This window comes from Delphinus delphis, chromosome 4 (assembly GCF_949987515.2).
Source record: "Delphinus delphis chromosome 4, mDelDel1.2, whole genome shotgun sequence".
NCBI classification, from domain to species: domain Eukaryota; kingdom Metazoa; phylum Chordata; class Mammalia; order Artiodactyla; family Delphinidae; genus Delphinus; species Delphinus delphis.
In genome coordinates, this window is record NC_082686.1 from 127,900,198 (window position 1) to 127,926,134 (window position 25,937).

The window sequence follows — 25,937 nt, forward strand, 5'->3', positions numbered from 1 at the left end:
TTGAGGAAGGGTGTATTACTTTTTTATATAAAATTTCCTGTCTTTACTGTAATCAAAAAAATCGCCCTTGCATTTATCATTGTCGCCATACATTAGGCCTGTATTTGATATATCTATTTATGGAAACAGAGAGAATAGCCTTGCTGCACCTTCTGGCTTTCTGCTTGGTGATAGAAGATGCAGAGATTAGAGAATATCTCAGATCTTGCTTAGAAGAAGATGAAAAGAATAGGTGATTGGGGTTTCTTACACTCTGAGGCATCAGGGTGGGCCGTAGATATGAAGGTCAGGGGAGCAGAAGAAGGAAGTGAAATATAGTCACTTAAATATTTGGTTCAATATAAAATCCTAATGGCAATACCGATCACAGAGGATGTTACATAGGGAGATTTTAAAGTGTGTGGCCTTTTAGGCCAAAAAGCTTCATATTTTTGGAATCTAGAACGTGCTGTCCAGTACAGTAGCCGTTGGCCACATGTGACTATTGAGCACTTGAGATGTGGTTTTCTGGATTGAGGTTTGCTCTAAGTGTACAATACGTACTCGATTTTGAACACTTTGTACAAAAGAAAGAATATAAGACATCTGATACTATTTTTTTATATTGATTATATGTGGCAGGGATAATATTCTGGATATATTGGTTTCAGTAGAATATATTGTTAGATTAATTTCACGTGTTTCTTTTCACGTTTTAAAAAATACTGCTACTAGAAAACTTAAAATAACAAGTGTGGTTTGCATTGTATTTCTATTGGACAGGGCTGTTCTAGAATAACGCAAGAAAGCACTATTCTGGTAGAAAGCCTAAGGAGTTTGCTGGTCAAAACACAATAAAAAGGATTTTTATTTTTACAAGCTAAAGAAGTTTATTATACATAGGAATACCTCATCTTTCTTATCCATTGTAACCAAAATTTGAGAAAACACACCACCTAACATCTATTTTTGTATCCTCAAAACTACTATTTAGTTTAGAGATTTAATGGCGAGGTAGTAATAACAGAGAAAAGGCTTATAATTAGGGGATGAGTCTTAACACCTCTCAAAGGCCAGAATAGAGTATGATTGCTACTTAGGAACATTTTAGAGACACTATAGTTATCATTGTCCTGAAGTTACCAAACACAAACGAGTCACTAAAATTTATTTTTAAATTTTAAAATAGAGTTTTCAGTAAATAGCAATTATCTTCAAATGCTTCATATATATTTTCCTTTGCTGTGACTTTCCACCTTTAGAGAATAAAACCCCAAATAAGTCCAAACTCCTGACTGTATGTTAATCGAGGATTAATGAATTCACAAGAAAGATTTTTCACCTGGAGGGAAGAGGCATTGTTTTGAATGTTAGGAGAGGTAAGAATACGTTTCTGTAGTAATGTTCTGGGCTTTGAGGAATCCTATACACAGAGACCTTGTCTTTATAATATGAACACATTTTGAGAAAGCATCTGACTGGTGAACAAAACACAATGGCCTAGGACCTGGAAACATTCCTTTCAGATATTTTCAAAACCGAAGTACATTTTGCCATGCACAGTGAGTGTTAAACTGAAAAAAAACGTGGTTCTTTTGCATCCATATAACATACGCTTACTTTTATTTCCTTGAAGGATACCAAAGATATAAGACAGGTTGGATGCAGTGAGTTCTTCTTTGGTGGGGGTGGGGCGGGGAAGGGAGCAAGTTTTATGGAGAATCTCGGAAGAGTTGCCTCCCGGCTTGGTGCCATCTTGAATCTGTCCCCCACCTACAGGAGGCATAACTGCCATTAGTGTCAATGCATGTGTGGAACCTGCGGGGGACAGTCATCCCCATTAACTTTGTAGATCATTTCTGATGAGTCATGGAGCAGATTCACTAATGGTTGGAGAATTATTGATCACAGTGCAGAGGATTCAAGAAGAGCTATTGACATAGGGCACTAAAAGTCTCTAGACGTACTTTGTATTTTTAGAGTTGAGGTAGGGAACTCGGGGTTTATGTAGTAGTGTTTTCATATTATAAAAATATACATTTATATAAGCATTACAGCTATATCCTTGGAAAAACACTTAGCAAATGCGAGATTATAGTTTTCTACATATTATTGTTAGTCTTTTAATGATTTCATTAGATCTCTGTCAGATAATTATTCATGTTTTCTGAGAGGCATCTTATCACTTCTGCCTGTGACGTCCATAAAAATCCTTTGAAGAATTTATGTTAGAGTTTTAGGCATTCTGTATTTGTTACTTTTCCCACTATTTTTGAGATCTTACTCTAGGATTCTGTGGCGATCCTTTGTCAAAAAGAGTTCAGGATATATTAATCTCAAGATGAAATGTAGGCATATTGCATAGAGTGGAAAATTACTTTTCCACTGAGATCAATTATTTTTAAAAGGTGAAGGTATTTCTGAAATAAGTATCATGCTTCAAGTAGTGTATATGCTCCAAAGGAGAAAACTGTCATCTCTTTGGACATTGTTTTAAGAAATCGAGAAGTGTATCTTTCATATACCCAAAGAGGTGAATAATAGCTAATAAGGTACATAGTCCCATCAAGTGTGGATACAATTTGTGTGTGAATGTATATTAGAAGATAAAACTTTTCCCAAGGCAATGCCAGTTTATTCAAATCACCTGGATATTAAATAACATAATATTATTAAAAAGAATTGTGATAACACCATTGTAAAGCAATTATACTCCAATAAAGATGTTAAAAAAAAAAAACAACTCCATTCCAGTCCCTCTTTAGCAGAATTCACAAAATGACAATATTTCTTCCTCTAAAGGATTCTTAAAAAAATTTATCTTGAGACTGGATTTTCGCTATATTTCCACTTTTAAAATAGTCGGGAAGCTCTTAATTAAGAATAAATTTGTTTTAAAGAGTTAACAAGATTCTAGGATCATGGGAACACGTTTAATCATGTGAAATGAACATTGCATGCTGATTTGAGATATTATTTTATTTTGTAAAGTTGATTCATAGGAAAATACGTATTTTGGCAAAAATAGCAAGCTATGTTCAGTGAGATTTGCCAAACTTAAGATATACCTTTTCCTCAAAGAGGTGGCAGTCTGGTAGGGGAAGTAAGAGTTTTGAAAATAACTGTAAAGTGGAAAGTGATATTTCATAAGCAGAGGCTAGGTAACATGGTATGGAAGTTGAGATAAGGGAAGATACGTCTTAATGTAGCTCTGACCAATACATGTAATAAAGGGAACAAACAGTTCTAACGCATTAATAGTGGAAAACAAAAGGTATTCTTTATTTTTTAACATTATAAAAATATTATTCTGTTAAAGCAGCATTAATTATATCTATTTAGTGATATTTCCATATTGTTCATATGTATACATTTAACATCCAGACACAATTTTCATACATGTTCTAGTTCATTTATTTAGTTCCTTTTGCTGGTAGAAATATATAGATTTCCAAACGTCCTATACTAAAATATTGATAGCTTTGTCATTAGTATTACTGTTGAATACCATAAAATATCAGTTTTTGAAGTCACCAGATAGTTACAAATGTATCAGAAACCAAAGTGGGTAAATGGGGTGAACAGTGGATGTAGAAAATTTGTTCAAGAGAAAGCTAGGTTAAAAGTAAGCTGATAATTACAAGGTTGTTTGCTAAAAAATCTATATACTAAAGTTAAGCAGTGGAAGTAATACTAAAATATACCAAAAACCCAGTGATTTCATTTTGGGAAAGGAAACGTATAATATATAATGAACAGCAATGAGAGAACTATATATTAGCAGGGAGATTTTAATCAGAGACAGCCAGAGTATACAATTTAATGTGACGTTGAATAGAAGAAAAGTGAAAAAAGAAAAACAAGATATAGCTGATGATTTCAGGCACTGGTAGAAGTGTCACAATTGTGAATACAATTTTGTAGGTTTTTAAAAATAATTCATGAATATTTTAAGTACATGATTGTGAAAGATGTGGTAACATTGTGTATACTTACTGTACTCCAAATCCCCGCATACTGACATTGTCTACAATGATTATGACTGAATAGACTCTTTCAGAAAATTCGAAAAATTTATGGTAACAATAGTATATGCAGTGGGAGTGTGAGGAAATCTAAACAGTGAAAGACTTTACAGTTTAATAGTCAAAACACGTCAAAAGCAGGTTAAATAACAAGAATGCCAAATAAGGCATTAAGCAATTCATATTCATATTTAGAACATCACTAAAGATACTTTTTGAACTTGACTTAGTATTAAAACTTACAGACCATACACAACTTATTGCATCCAAAAAATTTAATCTAATCCAGTATTCAACAATCTGTTTATCAGCATTGTTGATGATAGTAATAATGATAGGTTAACATTTTATTTGTTTCTGTCTTATCTGATTACAAGAAAAGAATTACCTTTACAATGACCTTTTAGTACTCTATGTGGGTGGCTAGCTCTTATCCTAGTAGAAAGATAGGATATGGGGTGGGATGGTGATAGTCAAGTTAGGCCACAGGCCACAGATATAATAGGAGGGCAAATGGCTAGCTGCGGTGGGGGGGGGGGGCGGGGGGGGGGGAGTTGGAGAAAAAAACTCTGAGCCATTGAGTTTGCAAACTCAGTATTCGGCACAAAGATTCCCTCATTGATATTTCTGTTTACTAAATTTTAGTTTCAAAAAGCCATGCTATGAAATGATAACATCAGTTTCTATAAACAGTATATCTAAATTTGTTTTGAAAGTACAATCTTTGTTGCAGTGCCGGTAGAACAACAAAAACAGACCTGATTTGGGGGTAACGTGTTTTGAGAAGTGGAACACTTTGTAAATATAAGAGGTGATACTGATGTTATTATTATCATTTAAAAATTATCGTATCTTTATATATTTATTTCATTTTGTCTACATCTTGAAAGGAGTAATAGACTTTGGGAGGTGGGGCACAAAAGTCTCACAATGTATAGATTTTATTTCACCAAACCAGATGTGACTAGGTGTGTGGACTGGGAAAAACCATTTACTCTTTCTATTGTTTAATTCTTACATCTGTGAAATTATAAACATGTTACTAATAGAAGTGTCACTTGCTATACATTTCTTTACAAAATATCTCATTTAATCTTTCCGACAGCTGTAAAATATCCCTTATGACTTTTATCTTAAAGATGACTAGCATGACTAGAAAACACTTTTGGTAGTTTGCAGAGCTGTGAGATCTTTTTTCTTCTTTATTCCAATGTCCATATTTTTAACCATTTTTTTGTCTTGCTTGCAGTCATGTACAAAGAATGGTGATGAGGCTAATAGCTTTAACAATGATTACTAACATCTTGAACTGCTTTCTTTGTGCCAGGGTAAAGTTTATGAATTAATTCACACATTCCTCAGAACAGCCTTATGAGATGTGTACTGTTAATATCTCGGTTTCAAAGATGGGGAAACTGAGGCACAAAGTTAATTGCCCATGGTTTCTTAACTAGGAAGTGGCACAACAAGGAGCGGAACCAAGGTAGTCCAGTTCTAGAACCCATGCTTGTACGTCAAAGAATAAAAATAAAATTTAAAAAACACTTGTGTTGGGTACTGATAGGAGATGGAAACTGTAAACATTTGGAATAATTCAGAAGAGTAAAACTTACTACAGCATTTGAGGAGACGCTAGAAGAATGAGTAGAAAGTAAGAGGAGAGAGAGAAAAGGCCTAGGGAGGGGCAGTTAACAGGGTAGAAGAAACGAAGAATCAGGTGGGAAAGGGAGATAGGGGCTCCACTTTGGAGGGCACTGAGGACCAGGTAGTAAGTTTGATTCACAATGGGAACATTAGGAAACATTTGCTTTGGCAAGTAACTGTACAGGAGTTGTGTTTTAGTGACATTTTTTAGAGGAAGAATAGGACATACATAGGATGAAGTGGAGATTGTAGGATAGAGATGAGGGACTAAAAAAGGACAATGACAGGAGAATGAAAGGGACATGTGTGCTAGGGAAAAAGTGACAGGCTTTGGGTCCACAGGATGTAGCAAGTGTTAGATGTGGATGTTAAAGGTGATGGGAGGTATTAAAAATGATTTTAAAAACATGGTAAGAGGGCTTCCCTGGTGGCGCAGTGGTTGAGAGTCTGCCTGCAGATGCAGGTGACATGGGTTCGTGCCCCGGTCCGGGAAGATCCCACATGCCGCGGAGCGGCTGGGCCCGTGAGCCATGGCCGCTGAGCCTGCGCGTCCGGAGCCTGTGCTCCGCAACAGGAGAGGCCACAGCAGTGAGAGGCCCGCGTACCGCAAAAAAATAAAAAAATAAAAATATGGTAAGAATTTTTAAAACTTTTCATCCAAAATTTTAAAAGCTTTGTTAATGTTATCCCTGTTCATCACATTGCTCCTTGTGAGGTCTTTTAGTATAAAGAACTATATTTTAATATATCAGAGAAAAACACTTAAAATTATATTTTATCAGGACCTATAACTTGGGTAAGTGGAAGATACCTGTTAAATTCTTAAAACAGTTCATTTCTGTGTCGAGCTCTTTTAAAAGACAGGGTTGTTAAATTCTTTATTCCAAATTGGTAATTCTGAAGTAAACGTAATTTCATCTTTAGGGGTATGTTGTTGTTTGCTAAGAAATGTCTCATTGACGGCTAGGCAGTTGCGGTCCCCTGTTAAAAGTTCATGCAGAACACTGGTGTAAATGATCCTCAATGATAAACCAGGTGGCAGATAGATACATGATAAAACAAGTTTGCAATGTGCTCAATGTAGCTGACATTTATACTTCTCAGACCTTGCTATTTTAGGGAAGGTATCAGTGTAACTGTGACATTCTTTTTCCTGGAAATAAAGATCCTTAATAATCAGACGTTCTTATAAACAGAATTATTTACCTATGGGAATAAATAACCAGTTGCATTGAGTTAACAGTTACCTGGGGTTGTGAGGATAGTTATATTTCAAATAGAATAGAAAGCTTTGCAGGAGTACTCGTAGGCCTTTTTACATAAGGCACTTACATGCCTTTTACAAGTAAATGGCTTAAGAGAGTTTAAGCAAAGCATGTCAGAACAATGACTGTATTTAATACACATAGAGAAGTTCTTATGAAATCAAGACAGTTTTCAAGAAAAAGATTCTATTTATAAAGATTTACCACTTTATTTAGATGGTCTATATCCACAGAAAATAATTTTCAAATTGCACTGTTTATGTCTTTAAATGTGTTTATGTAGAGCTAGAGAAAATAATGTTAACTGTTTCATTTTGCCTTTTGTTTATGTGCCTTTTAGTATTATGTGAAAATCACACTCAGAACATGCCTTTTTCTATTATTAGACTTTTTTTTTTTCCTTATCTGGTTTTGGCCTTGTGCTACAAAGATATGGTAAAAATCTGTTTTTATTGAATTATAGATAATGCTTAGAAAATTTCATCCTAAAGTAACTAAGATTAAATAGTATTAAAATTAGAAATTCGTCTTTGCTTTCTCTATTCACTGGGCCAACCTTAACTAGACAAATTTACTCCAAATTATTTTGAGCCATTATTTGAATTTTCATTATTTGAAAATTTCAGGGAAAGCTGCATTGTCAACTTAATGGCCTTCATATAAGGCAGTTGGTCTTAAATACCTTATCAGAAGACTTTGAGAGATTTGATGAGCGTCGGGAAAGTGAACAACAGGGAATACAAGCAAATCTTTAACCCAGGTGTAGAGTCTCTCTGAGGTATTGCAGGACCTTTCCAAAAATTAATTTGAAATATCCAGAACAATAATTGAGACTATTGAAAAAAATGTACTTCAAATGGAATTCTGCGTAATGCTTTCTGGGGGACCACATTCACTGAAAATTGTCCGTGGGAAATGACTCTCTCAGAGGAATATAGTTTGAGGACTGGATTTTAAAAGTAAATATTGTTTTGGGAGCAGTTAACATAGGAAGTGATTATTGTGTCTGTTTCTCAGTAATGGATTAAAGTTTATTATGTGCTGAGGTCTTTTCACTTAGAAAGTTATGTTCCTATGTTAACAATAGGCAATATAGGGAAATCAATTCATTCTTTGTGCTCTGCTAAATAATCAATTAACAAACATATTTTGAGCACCTGCCGGAAGTAAGGGATTGTCGTAGGTCAGGAGAAGAGGTTTCAAAGGAGAATTACATAGTTTCTATTCTTCTTTGACATGTAATTGAGTTGGGGAGAAAGACATGAAAAGTTAACAGTACAATCAGTATTGGCACCATAAAGTTGAGTACCAAAGGAGGAAATTCAAAGAAGGAAGTCTTTGTGGAACTGCATGGTTAGGGCATGCTCTGTGGAGGAGGTGGGCCTGACATAGGCTGAAGGTTAGGCAATCTTTTCAGAAAATAGAGGGAAACGGTACGAACAGTATGAACAGAATGAGGCTAGCTGCCATATTTGAGCACCTTCTCTGCGTGAGACATTCTTTCCAGAAAAGAACCATAGTGCTACACAATTAGGGAACAGGCTTGTGTGGCAGGAACCACCATCCTCTTGATAGAGATGAGGAAGCTGAAACTCAGAGAGGTTAACCTACTTGCCTAAATTCACACAGCCTGGTGAGCAGCCAAAATGAATTGAGGCCAGGTCTCTTCTCACTTCAAAACCAGCATTCTCTTTCCCCTTTATGATTCTGCTGAGAACGAATGTGGTATAGTTATGATACAGTAATTTTAAAACTTCACCCATAGAATTGACAGGGCTCAAGAAGGTATAAATTTAAGTTAAAAGGCTGGCAAGTACATTTCATTCTTTTGCTTTGACATTGGATTACAAATGGCATAGAGTTTTACACCTGTTTGTGATCTTTGCTTCTTAGGCTTATAAGCCTCCTGTCTTTAGCAGATACGGTAAGGGCATGCAGTAGTGGGACCCATTATAACATTGCATTTGGGCCATCTGGGATCCAATCAGAGGAAGCTTTGCGAAGATAATGTACTTTCACACCAATAACATAATGCCATAAAATTTTCACCAAGAAATGATAGGCATAGCTCCAGAACACATGCTAAATTTATTTATCATCTTCATATGGTCATTTTATGCTTTCATGTTGCATCATTTTCACACACCAGTCTGTACTCTCTGTCATTACGTGGCATAGCCTAATGACTTAAAAAAGATAAAGTATTAATTGAAGACTGGTTCTCTTGGAGCTTGTCACTTGCTAAAAAATTCCTCTCTTCATAGAGGTATTTTGAACATATACCAACTAAAATTATATATTGTTTAGAGAAGGAAGATGGAAGAATTGTATGCCATTGCTTTTGACCTCAGAGGAAAGCTCTCTTATTAGGAAATATTTATTGAGTGTACTTGTCCATGTGCCACCTCTCATGCTTTATCCACCTATCAGAGGATAAAGAAGTGAGTAAGATACGCCCTGTTCTCAGGGTAGTTTCCAGTGTAGTGATGGAAATATTCACAAGTAATGTACGGGCAAAACAAAGTGGGCACGGAAGAGCCAAGAATAGGCTGCTTGTGGGCAGAGTGTGGAATTTGCCTAAAACCAACCAGTAGACACCTTAACTCTTTGTATACTTTGTATATTGGAGAAAAGACAAAAATCAAATCATAATTTGTTAAAATTACATGATTCAGTACTTAAGCTATTTATCTTTCTGTTTAAGTATTTGATAAATAAGCATGACCCAAATGTAGGGTGATTCTAGACCAGACAGAAGAGATTAATTTGTTTCAGATGTTGGCACTTCTGTAGAAAGATGGGGACATAATTCACCTGAAGCTTCTTCATACTAACTCCCTGATTAGGAGATGAAAACACTCAGTATTGAGAGTCAGGTTTCAGAGGCGGCAACTTTTGTGTTAACAGAAAAGAAAAATCCATAAAAGAGAGGTGTGCTGTATTTAACTTTAGTGACAGAAGGTTTTAGATAACGCTCACGAAGCTCTTTTTCCTCCAGCTTTTCTTTGTTTGCAGGAAATAAAGCTGTATTTTGTAGGCTAGTTTCCAAACTTTCAAACGGTGAAAGTGCAACTGTGCATATTCTATAAGACCCCATTCAGCTGTGAAGTGTTTGTTCCTTGTTTCCAGGATTTATTCTGCATTCTAGGTTGGAAAACTCAGAATTTTTATTGTATGGCTTGCCATTCTTCATTTGCAATCATAAACATTTATTTAAAGCCCACTGCATAAAAACCTTCACGATAAGATTTTTGGCTGAAATTTTCAGGAGAAATTAGAGATATAGGTCCTCTTTTCTGAAGTTTATGGCCCAAAGGAAAAGATCCATTCATCTTGAAATAATGAAAACAAAACAAGAACTACAAAAGACCATACCATCAGCGATCATAATAATTATAAAAATAGCTTCTTACTTGGTAGGCACTTATTCTTTTACTTACGTGACCATACTTAGTTCTTACACAGCGCTGTGAGATTTATGCATTGCTGGCCCTGACTCTGGTTCACAGGTGAGAAAATGGAGGCTCAGCAAGGTTAAAGTCAGGTGATTTGCTCAAGGGTCATGTAGCAAGGTACTGTGAGTGCTGAGCTCTCAGCCCAGAGTTGCTGTTTGTTTGTCTGCCTGTTTGTTTCCATCAGGATGGCATGACTTAAGTCAACAAACCCAGCAATGTAGACTTGAGGCTCAGTCCAGGTTAGTTCTGGAAAGACTTAGTAAAGGAGGCAGGATGTGAAAGGCGGGTTTTGAAGCATTGTGGTCATAAAACAGCAGAGACGGGGGAGTGGACTTCGAAGTTTCCCTGGCTTGGAGAGGAGGGCAGTATCGAATGGCCTAATCTGCCTGTGTGGTTTGCTCGGTATTAGTTCTACTCACACCTAATACCCTCTGCCCCAGCGCTCGCCAAGATCAGCAAAATCTACTTTTAGACTCAAAATCATTACCACCTGTGAAGTTTCTGGTGTCACTTCTGAATGACATAGCATTCTGCCAATTGCTTCATTGGATGGCTTTAAGTGGCACAGTTTAAGAAGTGTCTTGAGCCGTAAAAGAGTGTTGCAAATGCTCTTCTAATTTATTCAGCTGCATTATTGAAGGCATTAGGGTAATTCAGTTCATTTCTCTCATCATTAAAAAATAGAAATCTGTTGCCAACATGAAAATAATCAAACGTGTCATTGAGAATTGACATACACTTGGAGATTTCTGATGAACTTTTCTCACTTCCCCCAAGTCCTAGCAGAGTAATTAGAGCATGTCTGTGTGTGTGTGATGTGCACACATATGTGTGTTATATCCATATGTACATGTGTATTCCATAAAGGACTATGAAGTAGTCCATAAGTTATAGCTGAAAAAGGAACAAAATAAATATATGAAACTAAGGGACGCATTCACCAATAAGGTTAGTGTATAAGTTTGCTCTGAAATATTATATTAATATCATTTTGTGGTTCTTTGCACTGATTACAAGTAGGACTTGTGAAAATATAGTATGTCAGTGACAAAACAAAAGATATTCTGATATACATGTGTAAATCTAAATTTATTATTACTCTCTAATAGTTATTAGGCTTGAGATCAAACAGTTGATAGATATCATTATTAAGAATCTTAACTGTGTCTTAATGAATTGATTTCTATTGCTTTTTTTTCCTACTGTTGTTAAACTTTATCCTATTCACACAGTAACAGTTTTCTGTTTGTAAATGACCTGACATTAATGGATTTGAAAAATATTCTCCCTTTTGTGTACCAAGAATTCTCAGGCGTATTTTTTTAAAGATCAATATTCTATGCTAATGTACTAATTTTTTGTTAAGAAAATTAACACCTATGTTTCATTGCAATAGTTCTATGATAAATGAAGTGTAATTAAACATGTAGATTCTGCAACATTCACTTAAATATTAATTTGGGTTCTTTTATATTCTAGGCACTGTGCTAGGCATTGAATACATAATGGTTAACATAAAGAGATGCAATTATAAAAGTGCAATTATAAAATTGAGACATCTCTCAAATTTCAGATTGGCCATTGCAGACATAATGACATATTATTATAGTTCCCATTGCCACAGAATTTAAATACTCTTTTCATTAATTAAAAAAGTATTATTTGTAGATGTCAGTAAATATTTATTTTAAAGCCTCTATCAGTATTAGGTTTACTATGTATAAGTAAAGTATTCTATTTTCGTGTAAGAAAAGTACCATTTTATGCTTAGAATCACTGCTTTACAAATAAGCAAGAGAAGTAGCATTACAAGGTAATGCAGAAAGAGAAAACTCAATTTTGAGTGGCCGTACAATATTGTAAAGTTTAAAAGGTTAGGCTAGTACAGTATGCTCCAGTTTTGCCACTCAGTATCATGCAGAATGCTGTGACAGCCAGGGCTGATACAGCTGAAAATATATGCAGCCTTGGACGCCTTGTAAGTTTCAAAAGGTCATTTTGGCATCATAGTAGAAACACTAATTCACAGGGAAGGTCAAACTGGACAGCTAGGCAAGAAGATAGGTTGCTGAACCCAACAGTTGTAGATTTTAGAATAATTGTCCACTATGCTAACTGGGTATCTGAATTCGATGTGGCCATCTTTCATTGAAATATTTATAGAGGAACAATCTTTACTTGATGGTTGGATTCTAATATGTCTCTTCTCTTCTGAAACTTTTAAGTGTTTCATCTACAACCTTACCTGGTACCAGGACAAATGTTAATATAATTTTATTTATGTGTGATGTATGCTCCATCAGAAAAGGATGTTGGTTGGCTTGCAACAGTAAGTGCACATATAAAACAGGACTGTGAAAAAGAGACATAACAAGTCAGTTAGAAGGAAAAGAGACGGAACAAGTACTTGAGATGAAATTGAGAACTAAATTTCTCAGCTTTCTGGAAACCAAAGCAAAGGCTTTAGGAAGTAGAAAAATCCCAAGTTTATTTATTAAGATTTCTTTGTATCCCATATACAGTCTTATTCTTAGCCCTTAGGGTATTTAGTTAAATATTCTGACTCTGTCCTTGAGTGAAATCTTGGAATGGATGAATTCCAATTAATTAAGAAGTGAAGGCTGGGATCTTCAGTCTGGCCTTCAAGGCCCTTACTGATTTGGTTCCAGCCCCAGATTATCTCCTGCCAGCCCCGTTGCACATGGGTGATCCACACAGACCAATTCCCCCAGTGTTCATGTTTTGTGCTTTTCCCTCTCCTTGCCTTTGTTCTCTGTATTCCTACAGTCTGGAGTGCCATTCCTTTTTGTCTCCAACCAAGTGAAACCCATCCTTCCAGGCCTATTTTAGATGTCTTATCCATCAAGAAACCACCCCTGACCTCTCTCTTTTAGTCACCAAGCTTTATTGTTATCTGTGCTGTGTACTTCCCACCTTCTCTCTTATGTGCAGTTATTTGTATATTTTATGTCCCCTGATTAAGCAGTAAATTCTTCAAAGCTGCATCCATGTATTCCTCCTATGTCTAGGCTACATACATAACATCAATAAACTTCTAATATAATCAATGCATGTGTACTATGTTATCTAAGTATTGTTTACCTTTAATGAATATATTTATTCATTTAATAAGTTTATTGTTGGGCTTCCCTGGTGGCGCAGAAAGTTTATTGTTGTGTGTTGAATGTATTTGGATTTCTTTAAAGGAAACATTTTTCTTCCCCTAGGATAGTAGAGAAGAAAGAAAGAGAACTAAAAAAGTCAAGAGCACAATTAGAGGAGTAGCACTTGCAGTTTTTGTCAAAGGAGATAATTTTGAGGCAGTGGAACTGAGATTGTCATTTTTTTATTGTTTTGAGTTTGGGTTTTCTTATCAGAAAGCAGCTTAACATTTACCATTTTTTTGTTTTTGGTGCCATAAGGTAACTAATATATTAGAGAACAGGTTTGTTACACGTAAAAGAAAAATACCAGCTGTACCATTTCAAACCCTCTGTGCTTTCTCTCTAGCATACTTTTCTATGGCTTTAACAGCCGTCAAAAAATCTATCTGCCTCTACGTGGCTTAGAAGTGTTTCAGACAGTTATTCCATCTCCTTCACTGCTTTTCAAACACTGTTTTAGTGGCTGATATAGATCAGTCTTACTGTAAGCATACTTGCTTAGCATATATTCAGTTGTATGCGTTTAGAGCAGCCTTCCTTGCTCCTTACGTAGAAGGTTTCTGCTGGTAGAAATCTAAGCTCCTCGAAAGCTCTGAAGAAAATGTAGCCTCTTGCTCAGAAAGCAGACAAATAAAAATAAAATCATGCTCAAGCACCTCTTCCTCTACAATTAATCTTTACATCAGTCACTGAGTATTTAGAACCCTGTAATGTATGAATTACTAGATTAAAACCAGTTAACAGTCCTAGAAGAAACTAATAGACCTGGAGTGTATAATTCTCACATTTCTAAGTGTACGTTATTAGTGTCCAGTATATACCCCATGGACATACCAGGACAAGAACATCCATCTCTCAGCTGTGTGAAGAGGCCATCGTATCTCCCTCAGCATCTGTACACAGGGCTTTCTCTTTCACTTACCTCTCAGAGCAAACCACAAGGGGTGTAGTCGTGGCTGCTGCACCGTACTCCACTCTACCCCCAATCTCTCTGTTTCTTGGCTTCTGTTGTATTTAAAGCCATTTCTACAAAGTTTGGTGTTAAAGTACTAGCATGTGTTGCGAATGAAATTTTAAATTTGGAATCAGAAGACCTGATTTTGGGTCCTGATTCTTCCATTTAATTAGCTTAGGAGACTTTGGCGAGCCAGTCACTTACCCGTGCAAGCCTTAATTTATTTGTTCACAAATGGGCGAGATAATATAACCATCTCTTAGAGTCCTGAGGAGCAAATGGCAAAATTCAGATGAAAGTAAATTGTATACCAATATATCAAATATTATTTGCTATTGTTGCATAATCATAGAATGTATGAGTTCTGGGAGAAAAGTAAATTTTTCTTGGGGGGAAAGTAAATTTTTCTAAGAGGCTCCTCCAGTAGAAACTTTTTATTAAAGAACAAGATGAACACCTTGCAGGTTTTATATATAAATCAAAAGGAAATGTAGCACAAGCCAACTTCCCAAAAAGTTTGTCTCTTCACGGGTTTTTAATGAAGATGCATAGTTTATATAGTTTTATCCAAAATAAAGTGGTTCTTCTTGGAAGAAGATTAAAGCATTATTTAAGTCTTTTTTCCCCCATTAAATTTAATACGAAGGTTTTACGTGAATTTAAATAAAAAGCTAGGTTTTAGTTATGTATGAAGAACATGATTTGACTAATTCCTATGCAAAGTTTTTCCTTATTCTTTGGATACACATACAGACACAAACCCACAAACACACATACATGCATATCTACACTCCCATACATACATTAATCCTTACTTCATATCTTATCCCTACTATTAACAACTTATTTTATCTTATTGTAGTGATTGAATAGGTGCTTAATTGTTTTTTCATCTTTTTGCAAAATAATTTTACTACATAAATTATTCTTATTATAAATAAGAATGATGTGGAGGGGCATGTATGGTGCCTGATTTAAAATAATATTTTAAAAAACGAATATAACAGAACTTCATATACATTTTGCAGGTATGTCTATTTTCTAAAGTAGTTAATGGAATATAATCAGAAAGCATGTCACCAAATCTCATCTTAACCATTTTTTTTGACTTTTTATTTTATTTTTTTCACACACACACACACACTGTTTTATTTTTACAAGAGATATATAAACTGACACCAAGCATTGTAAATGGATGACCACAACGAAAGCAACAATGCCAAATCTCAAATAAGGCATCTTTTGGGAAATCATTGGGTAGAAATGCAGTAAACAGTCTCCCGTGGAAGTAGTAGTTTAGCTTTAGTTGATTATGATTGCCAAAATTTAATGAGATTAAGGATAACCTGGGAAGTTTGCTTAAAATGTAGATTACTGGTCTTTATCCTCTGTAGGTCTAGGGTAGGTCCCAGGAATATGGTTTTTTTTTTTTTTCCTGTTCTTTGCTACATTTATTTGTTGAGACAAATGTCTGTTCTTAGCCTTTTTTTTAAAGGCTCTGTTAACATGTAATTGACACACGGTAAACTGCATATACTTCCATCAACATCATATGCACTGTGATTTGCCATGGAAAGCAGGTCATTGCTTTTTAAGTGCATGTGATGCTGGTGGAAAAACATAAAATTTCATCACTGTCTCATTAGGAGGGTGTAGTCCACTTTTCAGATTTCCTCATGGGTTACAGCTTTTCCAGAATGCACAGAACCTTATGGGCAATTGAAATACTTAAGAAAGGGATGTTCTTTTTTCTATTTAGCAAAGGAACCAAACCTCAAGTTGCCATGTTAGTTTGTTCATAGTGTGCTCAGTATGTGTGCTCTTTTGGAAAGTACAAAATCCTAGGAATAGAATCTTGCTCTTATCTCCTGAGAAGTGAGACTTTATTTATACTCTGACAACATGGTAAAAGCACATTGTCAAAAAGAGAATAAAAGCATTAGAAATGCCCACACTTAAGTCTTTTGCAAATCCAGTTTGAGGTTCTTCTTTATTCCGTGAACTGTTACTTAATAAGCGAGAGTTTGAGGAGGGTAAAGTGAGAGGAGAGTGTTTTATTTTCTAACGGGAGGTATGTCCATTGGCAAAATCATACAAAAGTGTATACCTATCTCGGTTCTTTAGACTGGAAGTGCATGCCACTCCAGGAGAATGCTCCACTCCATGGCACGAGGAGCCCCGGCCTCAGGAGAAAGAACCACACAGGGAAATGTGTTTGGGCCTACATGAGTTCACCAGAGTTCTATTGTGCCTTAGCTAGTTTGATAACGCATTGCATTATTTATAGCACTTGTCAGAAACCATTTCCTTTAGTCAATTAGTGTCTAAAAAAGGAGGGGGGAAGCAGGATATTTTCTGACATTTGTAGAAATAATGTGTAAAAAAAGCATTCCCTTCATCATATGACATTGCGCTGTCAGAGATTTTCCTAATATAACATGCCCTGCAGACTCTGTTAACTACACATTTTGTTGTTATTAATAAGAAAAGAATAGTAACCTGTATATTGTGCATTTTGATACTCTGTCAACTGAAACATTTATTCAGACTTCCAGCCCCCTGTTGTTTGGCAAATAATTGCAAAATATAAATTTTGTAATTGTTTTAGCAACTAGATTGTTTATTTTGAAATAACAGGAGTTGAACAACTGATTTTACAAATGTTTCCATTGATTAACTGCCATGTAAGTGCTAACAGTTGAAAATATTTTGCAAAACAGAAATGAAAGGCTTTAAGTTCTATTTATGGGAAGAAAGACATATACCTTTAACCTGTTCCTACAATAGAAATATACAATCTAGATTTAAGGATAGTATCTTTTTTAGGTCTAGCATAGATTTAATAAATATAGAAAAGCATGTTATTAATTGTTGGTAGAAGCAGGTATTAATAAATGTTTTCTTGGAAGAAGTTTGCTGTTCTAGTTCAAAGTTAATATATGCATATACTTTATGTTCTAAGTGCTTATGTTATTAATACCACTCAAATGGAAGCATAGTTTTGTATTTATAATTGCAGCGTTGCTTAAAGTAATGAAAAACTGGCATCAATTTAGGTGACCACTGGTAAAGACATGGACATATAGTAAAGTAATACACAGTTGTTAAAAAGTATTTATGTTGATCTATTTCTATTGATAAAGAAAGATCATTAACATATATTGTAGAAAGCAAGCCTCAGAATAATATGCTTTAGTATGTTTCCATCACTTTGGTAAAAGTGGTGAACTGTGTATGTTGTATCTGTAGATGTGTGTATGTGTATGAGAAATGCATGGAAAAAAGGACTAGACACACCATACTAATAATAGTGGTTACCTTTGGGTTTAGAGGGGGTCTGATTTGGCAATGGAAGGATGGAGAATTCTCAGTAAAACCCTTCTGTATGGTTTAAATTTATTACAGTGAAAATGCATTCATTTAGCAACGTCTAAACCCCCCCCCCAAAATAGAAAAAATACATGGAGTTAATGTACATGATTCATATAAATTGCTTGCTAGAGATTTCTGTTCATCATTTGAATTTATATTTTACTATCTCTTCCATTATTATTTAGTAGTATCTATGTAGGTAATAGCCTTATCGTTTATACCCATACTTCTCAATCACAAAACAAGGGAGAACCATAGTTAAGAGTGCAAATTGTTCATTCTTTGATTTGAAATAATTCAGGTTATTGTAGTCACTGGAGATGTGAAAGTATAAGTGTAGAGGAGAAAAACTCAAAATTTAAATAAACAGTATTTAGTTCAACTTTTAATTTGCTCCTGAGGCTTTACATTTCAAATCTGAGAATACTTTATTTTCACCGTCTAATCACCACATGGTAGGTTTTTCCTTTGTTTTATTTTACATCTTTTTCTGAATGTGAGCTCCATGAGACGTGCGTTTCCATGTATGTCTGCAAAAGTTCCTGTGAATGAAAGAGTCAGAGATTCTAGATCTGCATTGTCCTTTGATGCTCATATAATGAGATTTCAGTTCTTAAGTATGTTTTGTGGCACAAAAGTGTGGTAAATGATTTATGTATAAATATAAATTTAGTTATCGGGGAGCCAAATTACCTTTTTATCCAGTTAATCTTATATTTTCAAGACGTGCAGAGTCTCTCAGTGTGTTTTTCGTTTTTGTAAGTTAAGCCTCGTAATTAATAAATATTGAGGTAGGCACAAACAAAATGTGCCTCCCTTTTGTCACTGTGGAGCTGCTTTTTGAAATTTTAGTCTTCTGCAAAATACATTCTGAAGCACTGACTTATTCTATAGCAGTTGCAATAATATTAGCATAATTTGTTTTGTTCAGCATCTGAGACCTAGTTTAGTATATTTGTTAGGAACGTTCCCCAAAAGGTACTTCAGCTACATTGAAGTGAAAATGAGTTATTAATGCATGTCTTTGTTTTATAACATATCTTCCTCTTTTTTTAAACTAGGGAAAAACAGCTAGGTCTTGACTCACTATTAGGGAAAACATAATTCTTATTTGCATGTGAGTGTATGTGAATTTGTGGGGTTTTTTTTAGAAAAGCTCAAGTCAAACTGAGATTCTAATATTTTATTTTTATTAGGAATAAATTCAGTTGACATTGGTATATTATTAAAAGTATGTTTGAGTGTATTTGTTAAAAAGGTAATCTTTAAGGTCAAATATATAAATCAATAGAAATATCCCTAGGATTGAAACGTTAAACTGTGTGGTACCTTTGTGGCTTGAGTATTTGTAAAGTTTGCAATAAGAGATACATTTGTGAAGTGATGGGGACTTTTACTGATTAAATGGAAAGGAGGAATTATGTATGTATTGTGTTTTGTCATGAGAAGTCCAATAATTCATTTAATTAGGATGCATTCAATCCTATATTCATATTTGATATCATTCATTATATTCTGAAGAATAATTATTTTAGATCTCTTTAACTATAAACATAGATTTTACATATTTTTCTCATAATGATTAATAATTAAGCAACAGATTTTGGGCAGTCTTCTATAGAAATAAGCCAATAAGATTTCCCAGGTTGAGGTTACTAGGTTAGGTTTTAAATCAGACATCTGGAAATTCAAGATTTATCTGCTAAGATCAAGCTTTTGTGCTCACATATAGTTGATGGTAACGAGGTCTATTGCTACAATAAAATTTTAGAAATTCGGGAAAGTGTGACAACTATGATTATTTTGTTCTAACAGAGATATGCTTTATATTTTGGTCAGAATTTTTTGTTTTGTTTTTGTCACTTCTTTACATATTGATTTTATAATTTCTCTCGATTGAACCTACTCAAATGGAAAACAGGCATAGGTTAATTATGGAGAAGCTCTTAATGACCACTGGTTGTTGTGAGAATGATTCTGCCTTGGAAGGAAAGTTGGAACAGTGGGGCAAAGAGGTACACATGCAGCAGATTTCACTGATGTACAGGGTGCCGTGGGACTATTTCCTCAAGTCTCTCGTTAATCAACTTTATACTTATTTTTGAGTTGTACAGTAATGTTATTAGGGAAGCATGGATGAATTTGCTACCATTCCTCAATCAATGAAGATAATATTTAAACATGTTTTAGGTGGAGGTACCACCAACCTCAGTAAGAAGCTAGGTGATATCGTTCAGAAGATATAAAGATGGAAAATTAAAGCTAAGATTTTGGCCCCTAGTGACTGTGCCAAATAAACTATAACTCATTTAAGTAAACTTTAAAATCAAAGTCCCTAATCATGGCATTGCCCTGCGAATAACAGTAGCACGATGTATTACATTCCATTTAACATTCACAGTTTTATCATGCTTATTTCACACTGGTAGATTCCAGATGGGTTAATGTACCATTCTTCCTGAAAACTGCCAGAATGGTTAGATTTGGTTTTTCTATCTTTTAGCTCTTTGAGCACATATCAACATTGTTAATTTTATTGTAGTCTTGTGTTCTGACTTCCTAATTATTATTTTGAAATATTAAATGACATGGACAGATCAGAAATGACTACCTAAGCCTAACAAGATAACAACTTCTTTGGGTAATATATAGAATAAATAAAACAGTAAATAGGATTAGTATTTCATCTTGAAGAATGAGAAAGTAACATTCGTAGTGTTATTAGACTTTCTCATGGAATAGAGGGAAATGTTAAAAGACTGCCTGTTTGAATATCATCAGAAAAAAAGGCAAATTTTCCCTTCTTTTGCCAGAATTGAAGACTGATTCTGTCAGAAATTCACAGATAATTATTTACATGTTTTAAATTTGCAAAGCCACGTGTAACTGTTTCAAATTATTCCGTGGATTAAAAAAAAAACAACTTCCATCAACTTCACAATGAAGGAGGTGTATAAATATGGTTCTGTGTTAACCTCACTGCCTTGTGCTCTTTCCAAAGAGTGGCGTTTGCCGGTGGTTTCATTCAGTTATAAAGGTGGCATCTCAGTGTTTTAAACTGTGGCTCATAAGCAGATAGTGAAATAGGTACATAGTATTATGCCAAATACTAACAGCTGTTGTGAAGAAGAATAAAGCAGGATAAGGGGCTGGTGTTGAGAGGAACAGAAGGTTTGGATACTTTTGACAGTGGGCGGGAAAAGCTTCTAAGAAGATAACTTTGCTGTAGGGACTGGAAGAAGGCGCAGTTAGGAACAAAACTAGTGGCTCAGTCTACAAAATGCAGTGAGTCGTTCTGATATTTATCTTATGTCTTTTTTTTTTACGTCTTTATTGGAGTATAATTGCTTTACAATGGTGTTAGTTTCTGCTTTATAAGAAAGTGAATCAGTTATACATATACATATGTTCCCATATCTCTTCCCTCTTGCGTCTCCCTCCCTCTCACCCTCCCTATCCCACCCCTCTAGGTGGTCACAAAGCCCGAGCTGATCTCCCTGTGCTATGCGGCTGCTTCCCACTAGCTATCTACCTTACGTTTGGTAGTGTATATATGTCCATGCCACTCTCTCACTTTGTCCCAGCTTCCCCTTCCCCCTCCCCATATCCTCAAATCCATGCTCTAGTAGGTCTGTGTCTTTATTCCTGTCTTACCCCTAGGTTCTTCATGACATTTTTTTCCCCTTAAATTCCATATATATGTGTTAGCATACAGGATTTGTCTTTCTCTTTCTGACTTACTTCACTCTGTATGACAGACTCCAGGTCTATCCACCTCATTACAAATAGCTCAATTTCGTTTCTTTTTATGGCTGAGTAATATTCCATTGTATATATGTGCCACATCTTCTTTATCCATTCATCCGATGATGGACACTTGGGTTGTTTCCATCTCCGGGCCCGGGCTATTGTAAATAGAGCTGCAATGAACATTTTGGTACATGACTCTTTTTGAATTATGGTTTTCTCAGGGTATATGCCCAGTAGTGGGATTGCTGGGTCATATGGTAGTTCTGTTTGTAGTTTTTTAAGGATTCTTATGTCTTTTAAGTTTTAAAATTTTGCCTGATATAGGAATCAATTCAAAATTAACTTTTTAATCATTGTCTGAGTAGAGGATTCATGTTTCATTTTGTCTTAAATGTAAATACTTAAGGGACAAGAGTCATTTTCTAATTTGAGTACAGTTTAGTTAGTTGCTTTTAGAATTCAAATCTTTAGCAATAGTGCATCACCTAACCAACACTCCTTCAATATCCTTCAATAAGAGACCACTTGATGATTAGGTAATCAAACCTATCAGAATTCTAAAGGAATGCTTTGATAGACCTTTGATTACTTATTTGAGTTGGTAAACATAATCTTACTTTCCTTGCTAGCAGCTTGTCACCCAAAACACAGTGCAGAGCGTCAGACCAGTAGGCCACGTTGCCCATCGCTGTGCCATTCCAGGGGATTTGTGGTTGAAAGTTATCTTTTTTTCTCAGCAGTGTTTCTAAAACTTCAGTCATTTGCATATCTCCTTCATGATTTTTACCAATATATTTACTTAGTCTTATTCTTTAAATTCTTTTTATTATACTTTAGCCTCTTCCTAAGTTATGATGTCCACAGGCTTGACAAACTTGTTTTAGCATTCTGATGCATCTGTTAGAATTATGTTGTTTCTGCATCACTTAAAATCGCCATGGGTGCTACCAGTAGTGTGCTTACCCCTCACTGAGAAACACTGATCTCAGCTTTTTGTTATATGGAGTTGAATACTGCTGAAGATTGCATTAACCCATTCAGACCACAGTTTTTCCCACATAATAAATAACTTTGTTACTCTATTTAGTACCTTAGTGAGTAGAGAAAGAACTATACAGCCTCCAGAAATGCTTAGTTAGTTGTTTGTTTACTGAAATCTCTGTTAATATTTGGGACAAGCCATGAGCAAAATTGTACTGTGAGCTAACTTAGTTTACTAAAGTAATGCATTGCTAATTATGGACTTGTCGACACCAGTGAGCCAGGGGGAAAAGTTAACTGTTTTGGACGACGAGCTTCTCCTTGTCAGCTCCAAACATACACAGCGAAGTTGGCCGTCTTTTCCAGTTAGATTGAAACTTGTCTTAGTAAGTAAAAAAACCTCAAATAATTACTAAGTTAACTTCCTCAATATGTAACTTATTTCAAAATCAAAAGTTATGAAAAAGTCCCCCAAGTTCCCAGCTAACTACTCTGGCTTGTAATAGAACCAATCTTCCTATTTTTGATTAGTAAACATATATGACTAAGAAATTTAACCTTGCTTATAGAGGCCATCCAGTTCTCCAAAACAGAATTTTAGTCTTATACCTTGTAACTGTCTGTTTATCCTTTACTGCAGAATCCATGCAACCCTTAAATAGATATTTATATGAAGCCATCCACTGTTACTTTAATGCTAATATATATCAATTGCTGTAAGAGTAATTATTTGTAATTCCCCGTGGTTTTTTTTTTTAAACTTTATCCTGTTTTTGGTTTCTTTTCCTCTATCCTTACATTTTCTTCTTTTCTTTTCTATTTACCTCCTCTTATCTTAAAGTAGAAAATACATGTGGATTCTGATATCACTCAAGGAGAGATTGGTCTCGGTTCTTGGGAAGAATATGCCTGTCTGTATGTAGAACATGTCCTATGATAGGAAGAACACTACAGTTTAGTGTTTGGAATTTGATCAACAGGTAAAAGAGGGCTTGTTGTTATGCAGGTTTTTAAAAGTTTGATTCTCACTGAAAAACGGTTGTATTCCCAATCATTTCTTTTGTTCGTTTTTGTTCAGGGAGGTTTATTATAATACGTTGAAATACTGGTCAAAAATTTACCTCGGAAGCAATTTACCTATTAGTACATATCTTTTTTTTTTTTTTTTTTTTTTTTTTTTTTTTTTTTTTTGCGGTACGCGGGCCTCTCACTGTTGTGGCCTCACCCGTTGTGGAGCACAGGCTCTGGACGCGCAGGCTCAGCGGCCATGGCTTACGGGCCCAGCCGCTCCGCGGCATGTGGGATCTTCCCGGACCGGGGCACGAACCCGTGTCCCCTGCATCGGCAGGTGGACTCTCAACCACTGCGCCACCAGGGAAGCCCAGTAAATATCTTTACAGTAGAAGTATTTCTTTCAGTAATTATTTACAAATAACACATATTTTTAGAGTAAATATGTTTGCAAGAATTCCTGCAATCTGAACAATACCCATACACTTTTAAACATTGTCTCTATCTGTACAACAAAAATCCATTGCCATTTGAAGTATTGACCCGAATCCTATAAAATCTTAATTTATCAAAGCACTCAGTTACGAAGATTTCTAGTCTCCTCTGAGATTCTTATGTTTCAATAAAGAAAAAGAAAAAGGTTACAAGAGAGTATTCTGATATCAGCAATTTAGTCAAACCAATTTTTAGGATAAAGTTTGAGTTTGTTACTCCCAGTGCCCTGTATCAAAGGCTGGAACACACATTATCAGGTGCAGCTGGACTATTTCGTAGAAGTCGGGGTCCTATCTGGTTGCTCACTTGTCCATGCCTGGCTAATTATAAATATTTTGATTATCGTCCTTGCCTAATACATTTTATAATAGTATTTTCAGCTTACAAATACTTATCTATAATTCTTTCAGTGATACTTTTTGATGTAAATAGGATTTCTCTGCTACAGAAAATATAAATAATCAGGACACCCATTTATAAGCATTTAAGTAATTAAAGTATATTTTGTACTTGAGTGGAACTAAACCTGTAACATTGTAGAAAGGAAAAATAATCAACCCTAGAAATTAATTTTGTAGTTGTATTTAGACATAACCAGCAAGCAGTGAAGATATTTCTAATGGTACCATTGTCTGTCCTCATGTTGTTTAGATCCCATAGATCATGATGAAATTTTCCTCGGAACTGGACACACATTCTCACAAACATGTTTATTCCTAGTAGGTTGAATAAAACCTATTCTTTTAGTAAACATTTTAAGAACATCTGTTATGTTCCAGGGACTGGGTTAAAAAAAAAAATGGTGATACACTCTATTGTCATGGAGTTTATAACCTTGGGGGCAAAAGTACCAAGAGCTACAAAGTACTGAGAATATTCTGAAAGGGAATAATGTTTATCAGAGTTGGCCCAGCCTTCTACGGAAGGTGATATTTGAAGAGCAGTTTAAACAAGGAGAAGGGATTTGCCGAGTTGAAGGGGTGAAGAAGTATGTGTCAAACCAAACAAAGGGTTAGCATGTAACAAATCCCAGGAGCTCACAACGGTATGACATATGCCAAGAACCTCGGCAGTTCCTCACAGCTCCTCTCTCCCAGGGAGGATAGAGGTGCAGCGCTGGGAGAAACCAAAAAGATAAAATGTGTCAATTCAAGACAAGGAGAAGGGGGCAAGAAAGAAGGAGTTGTACCGGCCGTTAGAGGTCAAGTAATGACAAGGGACTATGCGTACGTAGTCTTTGGATTTGGCTTGGTTGGGGGCGTTGACGACTGTCGCTGAGCACTAAAGTAATAGTTAGGGAGGTTACACTGATACAGATTCAAGCGTGAATGGAGAAGCAGGAAAATAGCACGTGTAGATGACTCTTCAGACATTTGTTTGGGAAGCATGGGTTACGAGCATTAGGGAGAGGTGGTGTGTAACTAGGCAAGGTCCCCTTCCTCCTGCTGTGCCACCCCTTCCAGTTTAGAGCTTCTTCAGCACTTTGAGGGCTAAGAGAAGGAATTGCAGGAAAGGCAGGTGTTCCTATATAGAGGGAGTTTAGAGGGAAAGAAGTCTCGAGAAGGAGCCAGTCAAGGTGGCAGCTTAACCTTGGGCAGGAGAAGGGAAAGCTCCTGGGAGACTGAGAAGAAAGATTACAGAAAGATAGTTTAAAGATGGGTGGTGGGAAGGTGAGAGAGAGTCCATGCCTGGGGGCCACTATTTTTACTGTGAAATATTTGTGACGTATGAGGTCATCTACTGTTGGTAGTGAGAGCAACATGTAGGAGGAGGGACTTGAGAGTAATGAAGTTTTAGAAGAGCTGGAGTGTGAGAGGGAGCTGTCCAGGGCCAGGGGGAGG

General features: G+C 35.6%; 1 protein-coding gene across 10 annotated transcripts in view; it reads left to right on the forward strand.

The window, feature by feature from the left end:
- MBNL1 (muscleblind like splicing regulator 1) overlaps positions 1 to 25,937 on the forward strand; it is a 200,783-nt gene that overhangs the window by 27,011 nt on the left and 147,835 nt on the right. The window lies entirely within an intron of this gene.